At 40.7% G+C, this 15,820-nt stretch overlaps 1 long non-coding RNA gene across 7 annotated transcripts; it reads left to right on the forward strand.

The window, feature by feature from the left end:
• Positions 1-275: 275 nt before the first annotated feature.
• LOC147912933 (uncharacterized) lies at positions 276-14,010 on the forward strand. Of its 7 annotated transcripts, XR_015549540.1 has the most exons (6): positions 1,274-1,583; positions 7,725-7,827; positions 8,545-8,666; positions 9,754-9,895; positions 12,817-12,924; positions 13,689-14,010. It is a non-coding gene; the product is annotated as an uncharacterized LOC147912933 (long non-coding RNA). The 7 variants fall into 7 exon arrangements; XR_015549542.1 differs by lacking the exons at positions 1,274-1,583; positions 7,725-7,827 and adding an exon at positions 276-620; XR_015549541.1 differs by lacking the exon at positions 7,725-7,827 and having other exon boundaries at positions 1,279-1,583.
• The last annotated feature ends 1,810 nt before the right edge of the window (positions 14,011-15,820 follow it).

The raw sequence follows: 15,820 nt of genomic DNA on the forward strand, positions 1-15,820 counted from the left end.
AGAAAAGGTAGGAATGAGATGAAGATAGCCAGTTTATTCTCTCACGTTTTTACTATCAGGTCCGTCATGGCAAGCACCTTAAGAGAGAGGAGGGGTGAGTGACATGGCAGGGTGCTGTGGACAGGGTGTCAGAGAGAAGAGAAGCAGAGTAGAGAGATCAGGAGCTTTGCCTGTCTTCCCTTGTTAATAAAATAAGGGATGTCATTCAATAGAAGGAATGAAACTGGCAGGCAGCTAGAGAAAACGTTGACGTACTGATTTGGATTGTTGTGAAAGCCCCTTCTTTTCAGCCAGGCTTGTTCAGAACGCAGTCTCCTTGCGTATTGTAGGAGACACGTGGAACCAATGAGACAGGTTTAAAACCTGTGAGTCAGCCAGTCTTTGTCTGCTCTTCAGGAAGCCCTGATCACAAAAGGCCACAGCAGCGAGGGTGTGACACCAGGATTTGTAATGCTCCCACACAAAACGATCAAACAGGCATAACAAGGATATGATGAAAGTCTGAAGACGTTGCCTTCACCCTAGTGGAAGCATCCAAGGAGAGACGAAGCAGAATTGCCTCTAACCTCAGAAATCTTTCTCAGCTGAAGATGTGAGCTCATCCCAAATTGCTGCTCTGGGTAGGTAAAAAAAGAGACAAAAGAATAAGAATTTAACAGTAATCTTTATTCAATTTTTATTAAAACAAGCTTTTATAAATATTTGTTTTGTATAAGTCTCTATTTATAGACACCACTATTAGGAGTTTCATTCATTCACTTATTCAAGAAATATTTATTGAGACTCTGTGTCAGTGTCAGCACTATGTAGTTTCCAGAGATGGAATGGGGACCGACATGGTGGCCTGGCCCCATGATACTTACATTCTAGAGGAAAGGCCTATCACTAAATAGTCACTTTAGTAAATATACAATACAGAAATATTTTAGGTGCTGGGAAGGAAATTATAAGGTGCTCTTAGGGAGAATTACTTAGACTTGAGTTAAAGACCTCTTTGAAGAAATGATACATGAAGAAGGATGATTAGATTAGTGAAAATAAGTCATTTTGATTGTAGCCATTCTAGTGGCTATGTAGTGGTATCTCCTTGTGATTTTAGATTACATTTCTTTGATGAATAATGATCTTGAACATATGCTTTTTGGGCATTCCTTTATCTTCTTTTATGAAATCTCTTCCCTATTTGCCTATTTTTATTGAGATATTTGTCTTTTTATTGAGTTGTAAGAGTGCTTTAAATATTCTGGAATCAGGTCTTTTCTTTTTCATATATATATTTTGCAAAAAAATTTTCTCCATCTGATATTGTCTGAATGTGCCCCCCCAAAACTCATGTGTTGAAATTCTACTCCCCAAAGATGATGGTATTAGGAAGTGGGACCTTTGGGAGGTGCTTCAGTCACGAGGATGGAGCCTAATGAATGGGATCAGTGCCTTATAGGAGAGGCTCCAGAGAGATCCCCAGCCCATTCCACCACGTGAGGGCACAGTGAGAAGGCGCCAGCTATGAACCAGGAAGAGGGCCCTCACCAAAACATGATCATGTTGACGCCTTGATCTTGGACTTCCCAGCCTCCAGAAATGTGAGCAATAAACTTCTGTTGTTGATAGGCTAGGCTACCCAGTCTGTGGTGTTCTGCTATAGCAGCCTGAACGGACTGAGATACCATCTGTGGCTTGCATTTTCATTTTCTAAATGGTATCTTTTGAAGAACATAAGCTTTAAGTTTAAAGTCAAATTTATCATTTTCTCTTTTATGGCTGGTGCTTTTTGTGTTCTAATAAATCTTTGCCTATCCCAGGGCTGAAAAGATTTTCTCCTATGTTATCTTCCAGAAGTTTATAGTTTTAGTTCTTACCTTTAGGTCTACGATCCATTTTAAGATGATTTTTCTGTATGATGTGAAGGGTTGAGACTCATTTTTTTACCATATGTATATCCAGTTGTTCCAGCACCATTTGTTAAAAATGCAAGGTTTTCCCCACTAAGGTACCTTGGCAACTTTATTGAAAATCAATTGACAATATATGTGTAGGTCTCTTCCTGGGCTAATTAATCTGTTCCATTGATCTACATCTGTCCTTATACCAATACCACACTGTCTGGACTATTTTAATTTTAGAGTAAGCCTTGAAATCAGGTAGTGTAAGTCCTCCACCTTTATTATTCTTTTTCAAAATTATTTTAGCTATGCATTGCCATATAAATTTCAGAATCAGCTTTTCAATCTCTATGGAAAGGCTGCAAGTGTTTTGATTGGAATTGCATTGAATCTAAATCAAACGGGATAGCATTGGCCCTTTAAGATACCAAGTCTTTCAATTCACAAGCCTCTTGATTTATTTAGATATTCTTTAATTTCTATCAGTACTGTTTTGTGGTTTTGAGTCTACTGGTCTTGCACATATTTTGATAAATTTGTCTTTAAATATTTATCTTTTTATGGTAATGTAAATGGAAATTTTAATATCATTGTAAAATCTTTCAATGCTTTTGATTGATTTTTTTATTTCAATAGAAATAAAATTGAGGGCTGGCCCCGCGGCTTAGCGGTTGAGTGCGCGCGCTCCGCTACTGGCGGCCTGGGTTCTACTGGCGGCCTGGGTTCGTATTCCGGTGCTCACCAATGCACCGCTTCTCCGGCCGTGCTGAGGCTCGTCCCACATACAGCAACTAGAAGGATGTGCAACTATGACATACAACTATCTACTGGGGCTTTGGGGGAAAAAAGGGAGGAGGATTGGCAATAGATGTTAGCTCAGAGCCGGTCTTCCTCAGCAAAAAGAAGAGGATTATCACGGATGTTAGCTCACGGCTGATCTTCCTCACAAAAAAAAAGAAAAGAAAAGAAAGAAAATTGATTTTTATAGTTTGACCTTTTACCCTGTAACATTGCTAAATTTATTATTTCTATCAATAAGGACAGTTTTACTTCTTCAATTCCAAACTGTATGCTTTTTTCTTGTCTCATTGCACTGGCTAGAACCTCCACTACAGTGTGGAACAGAAGTGAAAGCAGACATCCATGCCTTATGATCTCCGGGCAAAAATGTTCAGTCTTTCGCCATTACGTATGATGCTAGCTGTAGACTTGTTATAAATGCATTTCACAGGTTGAGGAAATATTGTTCTACTCCTAGTTTGTTGAAGTTCTTCTACTCTTAGTATTGTTAGTAGGCATTAAGTTTTGTCAAATTATTTTTCTGCATCTACTGAGAAAACCTTATCAGTTTTTCCCTTTACTCTGTTAATATGGTAAACTACACTGATTGATTTTAAAATGTCAAACCAACCTCGAATCCCAGAGTAACCTCTCCTTGGTCATGATCCATCTTATATTTTGCTGGGTTTGACTTGCTAATAGTCCATTAACAGATATTGGTCAATATTTCATCTTTTTCTGATTCTTGTAATAGGGCAATGCTGGACTTATAAAATGTACATTCCCCTCCCCACCCCTTATCCACAGGACATATGTTCTAAGACCCCCAGTGGATGCCTGAACCAGCAGACAGTACTGAGCCCTATATATATTATGTTTTTTCCCATACATACATGCCTATGGTAAAGTTTAATTTATAAATTAGGTACAGTAAGAGATTAACAATAATAACTAATAATAAAATAGAACAATTATAACAATATGCCCTAATAAAAGATACCGTAGATCTTAGCAACCTCAGCATACATTTTTTTTTCTTTCCTTAATAAGGCAAGAACTTTCACCCTTTCACTTTTATGAGTAAGCACTTTATGGCTTCTCTTTGTCACATCTGAATTGCCAGCATCACTGCGCCTGTGCTTTGGGGTCATTATTAAGTAAAATAAAAGTTACTTGAACACAAGCACTGTGATACCATCACAGTTGATCTGATAACCAAGATGGCTACTAGGTGACTAATGGGTGGGTCGCATATACGGTGTGGATGCACTGGACAAAGGGATGACTCATGTCCCAGGTGGGGTGAAGTGGGATGGCACGTGATTTCATCACACGGCTTAGAATGGTGCACAATTTAAAACTTACGAATTGTTTATTTTTGGAATTTTCCATTTAATATTTGCAGACTGCTGTTGACAATGGGTAACTGAAACACAGAAAGCGAAACCACAGATAAGGGAGGACTCGTATTGGGAAGCTCACCCTCCTCTTCTATTCTCTGAATGAGTTTGTGTAGGACTGGTAGTATTTATTCTTTAAATTCACAGAATTCTACAATGAAGCCACCTAGGCCTGGAGTTTTATTATGAGAAGGTTTAAATTCACATTCTTTAATAAATATAGAGATATGCATATTTTATATTTATTCTTGAGCCTTTTTGCTAATTTGCATCATTCAAGGAATTTTTCCATTTAAAAAAGTTTTTTGGGCTGGCCCCATGGCTTAGCGGTTAAGTGCACGCACTCTGCTACTGGCGGCCACCGGGTGCACACCGATGCACCGCTTCTCTGGCCATGCTGAGGCTGCGTCCCACATACAGCAACTAGAAGAATGTGTAACTATGACATACAACTATCTACTGGGGCTTTGGGGAAAAAAAAAGGAGGAGGATTGGCAATAGATGTTAGCTCAGAGCCGGTCTTCCTCAGCAAGAAGAGGAGGATTAGCACAGATGTTAGCTCAGGGCTGATCTTCCTCAAAAAAAAAAAAAAAAAAGTTTTTTGATACTGATAAACTATTTTGTAGTATTTCCCTATTATCCTTTTAATGTCAGGAGTGTCGATGGTGATATGCCCTCTTTTATTCCTCATATTGGTAATTTGTGTCTTTTTTTCCTCTCTCTCTCTTTTTTGATAGGTCTAGCTAGAGTTTGGTTAATTTTATTTGTCTTTTTAACAACAAATGATGTTTGGTTTTATTGATAATTTGATATTATTTCTCTGTTTTCTATTTAATTGATTTTTGGTTTATCTTTATTATTTCTTTTATTCTGGTACTTTGGGTTCAGTTTGCTCCCCCTTTTTTAGCTTCTTGAGAAAGAAATTTAGATACTTGATTTTAGACATTTCCTTTCTTTTAAAGCTATACATTTCCCTTTAGTCCTATTTTACTGGATCCCAAAATGTTTATAGGTTGTGTTTTCATTATTATTTAATTCAAAACATTTTCTAATTCTGCTTTGGGTTTCTTGGTTAACCCATTGGTTACTTAGAATTATGTTGTTTAATTTTCAAATACTTGGGAATTTTTCAGTTATCTTTTTTTTTTTTTTTTTGGTGAGGAAGATTGGCCCTGAGCTAACATCTGTGCCCATCTTCCTCTGTTTTGTATGTGGGTCCCCACCACAGCATGGCTTGATGAGCAGTGTGTCGTTCTGCGCCTGGGATTCAAACCTGCGAACCCTGGGCCGCCGAAGCAGAGCACACAAACTTAACCACTACACCACTGGGCCAGCCCCTTCAGTTATCTTTTTATTATTGATTTCTAATTTAATTTCATCAAATCAAGAGAAAATACTTTGCATAATTTCAAGCTTTGTAAATGTATTGAGACTCACTTTATGGACCAAGATATGATCTAATGTGGTAAATATTTTATGTATATGTGAAGAGAATATGTATTCTGCCATCATTAGCTATGGTATTCTATAAATATCATTTAGGTCAAATTGGTTGATACTGTTGTTCAAACTTTTTCTGTTTTTAATCATTTTGTATCCACTTGTTCTATCAATAACTGAGAGAGAGGTATTGAAATCTCCAACTATACTGGTGGATTTGGCTGTTCTGCTTGCATTTCTGTTGTTTTTTCCTTCATATATTTTGAAGCTCTGTTATTAGACACTTTTAGCTCAGATCTTCCGAAAAGCAAACATTGAGACATGAATATACATACAAAAGATTTATTGGTGGAAATGCCTGTGAAAGATGAAGAGGAGAAGGTGTGAAAAGGCAGGGAGAGTCTTCAGACCATGAGATGGTTCTAACAACTGTCATGAAGAGAGGAGAGGAGGAGGCATGGGGTTGAAAAAGTCTTGGGCAGCTGTGTAGTACCTAGAAAGGTTCAACCAGACTGATGAGGAAATCCTTAATCCAGTGTTTCCCACTGGAGGAATTCTACATCGCACAGGAATGGGCTTATCTTAAATCCTCTGCTATGCTTAGTCATTGGCTTGGAGCAGTCTCAGAAAGCATGGTCTCGGTGCAAGCAGAGAGGTGGGTCCAGGGAACAGCAGCTGGGGCCTACAGTCAATACTATGGGGCATTTTCCTCTGGTCTGCTCTCTTATCTGCTAATTACAGCATCTCTGTCATTTCTGAGTTTGTTTCATTGATTTATTTTTTTTTTGTGCTTATAGGTTACACTTTCCTGATTTTTTGCATTGCTAGTAATTTCTTTTTTTTTTTTTTTTTGTGAGGAGGATCGGCCCTGAGCTAACATCTGCCATTCCTCCTCTTTTTGCTGAGGAAGACTGGCCCTGGGCTAACATCCATGCCCATCTTCCTCCACTTTATATGGGATGCCGCCACAGCGTGGCTGCCAAGCCAAGTGCATCGGTGTGCGCCCGGGATCCGAACCGGCGAACCCTGGGCCGTGGCAGTAGAGCATGTGCGCTTAACTGCTTGCGCCACTGGGCCAGCCCACGTTGCTCGTAATTTCTGATTGGATACTAAGTATTGCAAATGTCACATTGTTGAATGCCTGGAATTTATTATTCTCCTTTAAAGAGTGTTGATATTGGTTTTGGCATTGCTTGTAAATCAATTTGATCTTTTCATGTCTTGTTTTATGGTTTTGTTGGGGAAGATCTAGTATGGCCTTGACCCTAGTTTGGCCCTAGTACAAAGGTGTGAACCCTCTGGGGCTCTACAGAATGCCTTTGGTATTCAGTAAGGATTTATCCCTCTGACTCATGGGAATTCAAACATCTCATAGTCCCATATGACGTCTGGGAATTGTTTGGTTTAGATTTTCATGATAGTTGTTCTTTGCCCAATCTCATGGCATACACAGATCCCTACTCATCAAAGACACAGGAGGACCCCACGCAAGTTTCTTGAGTTCTTTTTTTGTGTAACTCCCTCATCTATGGTTCTCCACTCTGCAAATTCCAGTTGCCTAACCCTTTCTGAAATTCAGTCTTTGTCTCCTCGACTCAACGTGATCACCTTGATCTGCTTGGGTTTTCCTCCCTGCACTGCAGTCTGGAACATTCCTCCAGCTGGGGCATAGGGCTCGCCTCACTTGTCTCCCTTCAATCTGGAACCATAATCTTACACTGACTGTTTACCCATGCCTGAAATGTATTTTTCCACTGTCCTCATCGTTTATCACAGAACAGTGAGTTCAGCGCCCTAAACTCTGTCATGACCTGAGAAAGAAATCTCACTTAAGGATTTTCCTCAAGAGAATGATATGACGTCATTTGTTACAATTCTTCTCCCTCATTGGCGGCAGGAACAGATATTGACACAGTTAACACAAGTAAAACTGATTAAATGCAAAATAGATACACAAACAATACATTTTGGTAGCTGTTAAACCATCCATGTACTATCTTGTTCCTTACTTGCCTATGTGTGACAGGCTTATCAATCTTGCCAGGTTGTAGGGTTCTCAGTCCTTCTCCCCTTCAGTGCTACTTACATCCCAAGGAACTCAATAGAGACACACAAGTACATAGATTGTGCTCAGCTCAAGGAGTTAGCTGTACAGTCCAGTGCTGTGAAAGGAGTCTGGCTTCTCCTTGACACTGAGTGGATTATCACCACCTTGGAACAGCAGTAGCAGCATCGGAAGCAGTATGATGGAGACTACAAGAGAAGCCTTCCAAGGTCCTGAAGAGAAAGCCTCCACATGTGAGGCACCATGTGTTAAATGAAGAGTGAGTACAACCATCACAGAGTGAACAGTTGAATCCTCATCTGTCACATTCTGAATTAGAATACAGTAATGTAGCTGTTATTACCTTTTGATTATACATACCACACACATCCTACTGTATCATCCAGCGTAAAACATGCTGATTGAAATGAGAACATTTCACTTGAAAGTGCTCCTTCAGGCATGGTGCCCCACACAAAACAATCACCTTCTTTCAGCCCCAGTAATTCATATCTTAAAGGCATTTATTCAAAATCTCATGGCATTCACTGTTCCATTTCTTTTTATTATCAGCTCTGTAAGTTGGCTGGGCCAGACGTGGTTACTTCTGTCTGGTCTCAGCTGAGGAACCCTAAGTTCAGCAAATTTAAAAGGTGAATTTAGCCAGAACTACAGCTCATAAACAGTAGAGATCCTGGCTCTTACTCTTCCTTATATTAGAGGTAAAGATAATAGATGCCCAATATAGATTGACTTACTGGTTGGTAACTGATTGATTCAGTGCCATGTGGTAAATTATATGCAGATCTAGAGCCAAAATATTTGTTGTCTCATTTTAAACTTCAAAAATCTAACCAAAATTGCTTACCTTTCTCCCACAACAGAAACATTTGCACCAAGTCTAGGCTATACATGGGTGTACTAAGAAACAAAGATGAAATTGTCTTCTGTTAATGGTGTTTTTATGTTTCTCCCTTTGTCACCTCCATTTAAACAGAGATCAAAGTGGAAACAGGATTGAAGGGGATAGAGATAGAAAACAGAGAGAGAAGTGCGTAGGTTCTCTCTTCTCAGTCTTGGCCCACTTCGTATTTGTTCAAGGACAGAGTTCGCAAGAGAGTAAGTCAGAGCCTCTGTCTTGCACCGTAAACAGACAGACAGTGAGACTATACTTTGAAAAAACAGGTCTATAGAGCTGTTTCATTCTTAGATAGCTAGTGTCGAATTTTCATCCTTTCAATTTGTTGTAGTCTTTCCATATGAAGCCTGTAGCAGGGTCCCAGCTTCCCGAACTTCTGTCCAAGGTAGAGGGCTTAGCCTCCACACCTGTCCATGAGGCTTCCTCCATTCATTCCTCTGAACCCTACGTCCTCAGTTCTGATGGAAGATTCTTATTAAGTATTAAAGAAAATTTATCTCTGGTTATTATTTTGTTCTGAGCTTATGCTTCATACTTTCAGCTAATGCTCTTCTCTGCCTGTGGTAGATTTATTGAAGAAATAGCTCTGATTCTTCACTCCTTCAGAAAAGAGGCAGAGCCTATCCTCCATTCCTTAAATCTGAGATGACCTTGTAACTTGCTTTAGGCAATTGAATGCAGGGGAAATGACATGGTGTCATTTCCACATCTGTGTCTCAAGAGGTGGTGCATGTTTCCTCTTGCTCACTATCAAATCCACCTCCACAATGAAAGCAAGCCTGAGCTAGCCGGCTGGAGGAGTAGGAGAGACATGAGAGAGGGCTGAGGCATCCCAGTCACCCCAACTAAGGCCGCCCTAGAGCAGCTGCCTAAGGAACACAGCTGACCTCAGACTCATGAGCAAGTTCATCCAAGATCAGCAGAACTACTCATAAGGCCCATCAAGTCATGAACAATAATAAATGGTGGTTGTTTAAGCCACTATATTTTAGAGTTGCTTGTTGTACATATCCTTAATTATAGCAACAGATAACTGATATGCTGCCATCATCGTATGTGTTTAGAGATTCATTTATCTTTATGGATATATATATGTATATATCACATCTAATATAAATAATTTCCTAATTTGTGATACCCACAAAGATAAATTTATATTCACCTGTAATAGTTTCAAAAACATCCTGATTAAAGATGGAAATACCACACATGTGCATTGGGCAAAACAATGGGGCCTCTGGTGAACTGAGGATCATTCACAAAACCCTTTTCTTCCTCTTTCCCGAGTATGTCATGTGCACATTCCCTCCTCCAGCGATGTTTCTGAAGCACCCACAGAGCGCTCTACCCTGAGTGTGGCACCGCCGTCTGTCCCGAATCTTGCTGAGGAGATTTCAAGCCTGAGTCTGCGACTTCGCCAGAGGCAGAGGTGAGTTCAGGGGAGCTGAGCTACCTGGTTCCTGGTGGTGCTTGAGAATGTCAAGGAGAAGACAGGGAGGAAGCTCTCCCTCGGTCACATGGCATTCATCAATCACACACTTCCTTAGCTGAGTCCTCTCAGCAAATCTTGAAGTTAGTAAAATATATATAAACAATTATAAAAACAGAAGCACTAGTATTAAATAGCAAGGAGCCAGCAAGCAGAGGGAGGCTTTAGATCACAGAAGAGACTTAAATCCCCTTGATACCTCACCGTAAAAGTAAGCTAACGTCATAAAGTTCTTCAGATACTTTTCTGAGAAGTTAGTCTTTCCTGCCCTGCTGAGTGGCTCACACTCTCAGCACTGGCTCCAGTTCCGTGTGGATTGAGGCAGTTTGAGCGGGGAGTGTGTTTCCCTGCAAGTCCATTAGAATAACGAGTGTTATCCTTGCCAAGTAACAGGGCAACTTACCCTCCAGACCCAGAATCTGATGCACATCACAATTCTGAGGCAAGGAAAAGGTATTAATCCTTTTCTCTAGTTAAAAAACATGAAAGGTTTCTGTTGTGGAAGATCAAGATTTGGCCACCCTGAAATATATCTCTTTACCTTGATTGTTTTCTCTGACGGACATTTGACCTCCCCCACTAACTGCCTAAAGAATTTGACATAGTAACTCCTTCCTGGAACAGATCTTCTATCTGATGGCTGTGATATAATGTAAAATAGATGTTACAATAGGAAAGGCACCAACAAGCCCATCTTATCTGAAGTTCTGTCTCTCTGGCCACATTCTCTAGATGGCCCTGCAAGGAGTTGCCAGACAAACATTTACATTTATAAGGGAAATCTCCATTTGTAAAGGTATCTCCCTCTCTGTATTGGGAAGAGGGGGGATGACCTCATTTCTAGAAACTTATCAGTGTGGAAGGTGAGGCCTTAAATCTGCATAATAACCGTACTCTTGTTTACTGTGCTTTAGTGGTAATCTCCTGTAACTGACTCCACCCACCCCCAACATCCTCCTTTGTCTTTAGCTGAAGATGGTATTTAAGATGAGAATTTCTGCTATTGTGTTGAGAAACACAGTGTCCCTGGTTTCTCCCATGTATACATGTTATTAAACTTGGTATTATTTTCTCTTGCTAACCTGTCTTGTTAATTACTTGGCCAGCCATAAGAACCTTAAGGGAAAGGGCAGAGGGGGATTCTCCATTTTCCCATACACTATAATAACTAATACAATGTTTAATGCTTGTCTGCTTACAGGCAAGAGGCTCTTTCTAATTGGAAAACAGCTAGGACAGCTAGTGATGTACTTAACTCAAAAGAATTTAAGAATATCCAGAGTTAAACAATGTTCTTGAGAGAGCCACATCTGCTCTGCTATCTCTAACAATCTCTAAGTATATCTGCCACAATCATCCTAAAGAGAGCAAGGGTACATGTGAGCCATTAAAAAGAAAAATGTACCAATTGTATCTTTCAATCAGTTTTAGCAAAGATAAGCCTGAAAGGTAGGACTCCAGAACTTATTAGACTAGCCACAACCCAACCTGCCAACCCCAAGGAAAGAGTACATTCTGTGATTCACTCAATACAAATGTGGGGTCACTGGGAGTTGTCTTTGGAGGAAAAGGAGATTCTGGATGTAGCCTACTGGTTTGGAAAATGAGCATAACCAACCTCAGGAGTAGATCCACTTTTGCTTTGTGTCTAAGGTACTAGACGGGGCACAAAATGGGATTTCTATGTGCCAGACATTTTAGAAGCATTGTCTAATTTAATCTTCCCGAAAATCCAAGGAGATGGGTCTAAATTTATCCCTGTTTTAAAATATTAGAAAATGGAAACTCAGAGATGTTAAACGGCTTGCCCACAGCCACACAGTAAGAAATCAGTCAAGCTGGTATTCGTATCTTATCTCTTGCCAGCCTGGAGTCCTAACCACTCTGTTGAATTGCTTTCTCCATGTCACCTAATATCTAGCTTTTTAGCCTTAACCCTACCACTCTTCCCTGTGCATATGTTTCCCTTCCACGTGCACGTGGGCCTTGCCACTTCTGTCTGAACAGACGTTACTTTCGTGCCTGTAAGTTTTGCTCATGCAGGTCTCCTCATCCGTCACTACATCCTTGTCTGTCAGACGTCTTACCCACTTCCCATTGCCCCGTTTACACTCCGTCTGCACCATGGAAACGTTTCTATCTTCTCTCTACTGTTGGTTCCCACAGTGGTTGGTCGGGTCCACTTTATAATTTAGCAGAGCATGGTATTTCTGTAAAGTGTCCAAAGTTTTGATATTCTGTTTACCTTAATAGATCATCAGTTCTTGAGGTTAGGGTCTACATTTGATTTTATTATGCTCTCTTCAGCACAGTGTCATGTACACAGTAATTGCTCACAAAATATCTGTTGAATGGAAAGCAAACAGGTAAGATTCAGCCTCACAGCCATCGAAGAATCCTTTACTCTTGAACCTCATCTGACTTGTTCACCTTGGTATCCTCAGAGCCCAGCACAGTTGTTAGTACATAATAGATGCTTGTCAAATGTTTGTGGAATAAATGAATGAATTTAATTATCCTGAAGGATACAAACATATTACCGCAGCCCTGTGGTTAAGATTACAGTTACACTGATCTGGGTCCTTGGCCCGGCCTCTTATTACTTTCAGACATTAACCTCTCAAAGGCTCTGATTCTTCATCTGTGAAATGGTGGTAACAGTGGCATGTCCCTGGCCAAGACAGTGGTGCTCATTAAGCAGCTCCCATGCTCCCCTCCATTTCCCAGCCTCCTCTACAGTTGGTCTGGGGCATGTGACTTTCTAGCCAATAGTTTGTGAGGGGAATTAAAACATGCCAATTCTGGTCTGATAGAGATAAGAGAAGATGTGAGTTCTTCACACTTTGTTTCTAACTATACAGACAGAAGATCCAAGAACTTAGAGATGAAGCGTGGCAAGATGGGAACAGCCTGGATCACTTTGTCACTGTTGGAGTAGAATGACCAAGGAAATGACAACAGATTCTGATGTGAGTAAGGAACAAACCTTACCTTTGTCAGGTCACTGAGATTTCAGGGTTTATTTATTACTGCTGTCTGACCTGTCTTATTCTGACTAATATCTATCCTCTAGAATTGTGAGGACTAAAGTGGATAATGAATATCAACTGTTTAGTTCAGTGCTTGGCGCATAGCAAGTACTCAATACATTACAGTTTTTATTGCTATTACTATTATTATTATTACCAATTACTGTGGGGACCACTGTTTTTCACCTGGATGTCTCTGCTCTGTCTCTCTGTCTCTGTCTCTCTCTCTCATCTTTCTCGTGCATACACACACATACATGCACATGGGGATGAACGAAGTTGCAGGGTGTTGCTGCCGTTTCTGATGCATGGGGCTGTTGGCTTTATTGGGGGACACTCGCACAAGTCAAGAACTAGAAAGCAGACAGAGCTTTCAGAGATTTAGCAGAGGTTAGCAGAGGTTTCTACACATGAAACCTCTGGAGAACATCCCTTTGGAACCGCCTGAGACCCCAGCTCACAGTTCCCTCTGTTTCCTCTGATAAATAAATGGCAAGCGATGGGATATATTGGAGCACATGAAGAAGCCATTTGGGGTAAAACTAATGCAGTCTGAGTTTGTTTTTCCAACAGGGCCTGTCACCCTTAAACATGCATTGTGTATCTGCTTTGCCATGTCCCGAAGAGAACAGTAAATGCCCTTAAGATAAGGATGCAACTTCCCCCACATTGGCATTTCTTTAATGATAAGCATTTATCCCTAGGCTAGGATTTGATTGATGCACTCATCCTGTGACCACCCAGGTCGAGATGACAGACCTGACACCAGCCACGCCCATCGAGACAGCAGACCTGCTCCCCGCTGTGTCCATCAAGAGCTATTCTGACAGGGCAATCTGGCAGGGCGATCTTGTGGCTATTGTGAAAGGGACATTGCAATCATATGTGATACATGCTCTTTGAGGGTATATAACCGCACTGTACACCACACTTCTTTGGTGCCCTGCCTTCCTCGGGGAAGGAAGGCCCTGGGCTATGGTCCACAAAAGTTGGCTCATAATAAACTCACCCCAATTTTGATTTATAGATTGAGTATGAGTTATTTACGTCGACACCTCCTTCACAAAAGCACAGAGCTGGCTTTGTGGTTGATATAATAGATTTTAAAGAGTTTTGTGCTCTGGATGTGTCCTCAGAGGCCTCTGAAAAATAAGCACATTTTTAAAAACAAAAAAGAATAAACAAGAGAAAATAGCTCAGCAAGAGAAAGAAAAAAACATAAGCCATTGCTTCATTACAGAGCCATGGGCAGGCCCCTCAAAGACAGCAGCCTTTACAAATGATTTCTTGGAAAAGCTTTTTTTGCCTTCGAAGTGTTTCTAAAAGAAGCTAAGTATTTATGTTGGTATCTCAGGAGAGGGATAGCGAAAAGGCAAGGTCACTAACAGGAGGTTTTTGAGCTCATATTTATATGGTTCAGGCATGAAAAGCCAGCTTTGGAAGCTACTTCAATGATAAATCATCCACACACATGCTCCCATCTCCAAACACTGCATTTTTCATTACATCAGGAAGTTAATAAATATCATCTTTTATTAATGAAGGGCAGCACCTTCGACTCAGAGACTTTTATTATGGAAAAAGACAGTTAAAAAAAAGCTTTGCTTTGGAATCTTTCTGAGATACTGAATCATTTGTGGAAAATAAATAGTAAACCACATAACCCTGGCCTTAGAAAGATAGTAGACAGCAATCCTTGAACAAATTGTTTTTCTTTGCCTTTTCTTTTTGGCCCCTTGGGTTGGATCTCCAGGAAATTGTGACTATGGATGATGTTGTTACCGCACAAAATTGGGGTTCTCTGCCCGATGTGCATAAATGAGCCAATTAATTATGGCACCAGCCTTTGAGGGGCAAAATCAGCTTTTTATTCTGCAAGATCGATCTCCAGGGAGACAGGGGGTGTGTGCCCTCAGATCTGTCTCCCCGATTCAGGATTTGGGACAAAATTTAAGAGGTTAGAGAGAACAGGTTGGCACGCAGAAACGCTGGTGGGGCAGGTTTCGATTGGTGGGCTTCAGGTATTTATGGTAAGGTTTTAAACATTTATGATGAGGTTCTAAACATTTATGATGAAATTGGGAAGGAATTTTAACACCAGATTTTCCTGAATGAGGGACCCCTCGCTTCTGATACTAGTCTGGCTTTCAAGTTCTGGTCACGTCCGGATCCTTGGGTTCTGTAGAAGGAGGCTCTTTGGTTCCAAGGTCATTTCAAGTCATGATTTCTTTTCCTGCGCATGCCCTGGCTGTGTGATTTTGCAGTTTTTCTGAAAGACAATCCTTAATCACTTTGTTGATAAGAGATGGGGTCTGTTCAAACTGGCTGTAAATGGGCCCATGGTTACAATGTGTGTTTGGACAGAGCTAAATGGAAGAAAGGGGCAGTGTGAGAAAATATGATGGCAGTGATTTTCAAGGGATCTGAGGAGATAGAGCCTAGGTTTGGGTTTTTCCCAATACAAGATGAGCCTGACCCTCTTGAGCTGCAAACTTCTTGAAGACATCTTTGTATCCCCTGTTTCCAGCACTTAGTTGGCCTAGCACAGAGTTGGTGCTCAGCAATTATTGGTTGACTGAATAAATGAATCAATGAGGTATTCCTGGGAAGTCATCCATAAATCAGACTGTCATGAAGCTAATCACATTTCCCCACAGGAACAATGCCTTTACGGGAGGTTCGTCCTGATCAAGGACTCAACGTCCAGTAAATCAGAGCTGTGACCAAACTGTCCTAAACACAAATATGCAGTGGCTGCAAATCTCTCTGGTCACTGAGAACAGTACTCTTGTGCCCAGCTCCTATAAAATGGGCACTAGCTATGTTGTTCATCTTG

The sequence above is a fragment of the Ceratotherium simum genome, chromosome 33 (assembly GCF_057802395.1).
Source record: "Ceratotherium simum simum isolate JZ-2026a chromosome 33, ASM5780239v1, whole genome shotgun sequence".
NCBI classification, from domain to species: Eukaryota; Metazoa; Chordata; class Mammalia; order Perissodactyla; family Rhinocerotidae; genus Ceratotherium; species Ceratotherium simum.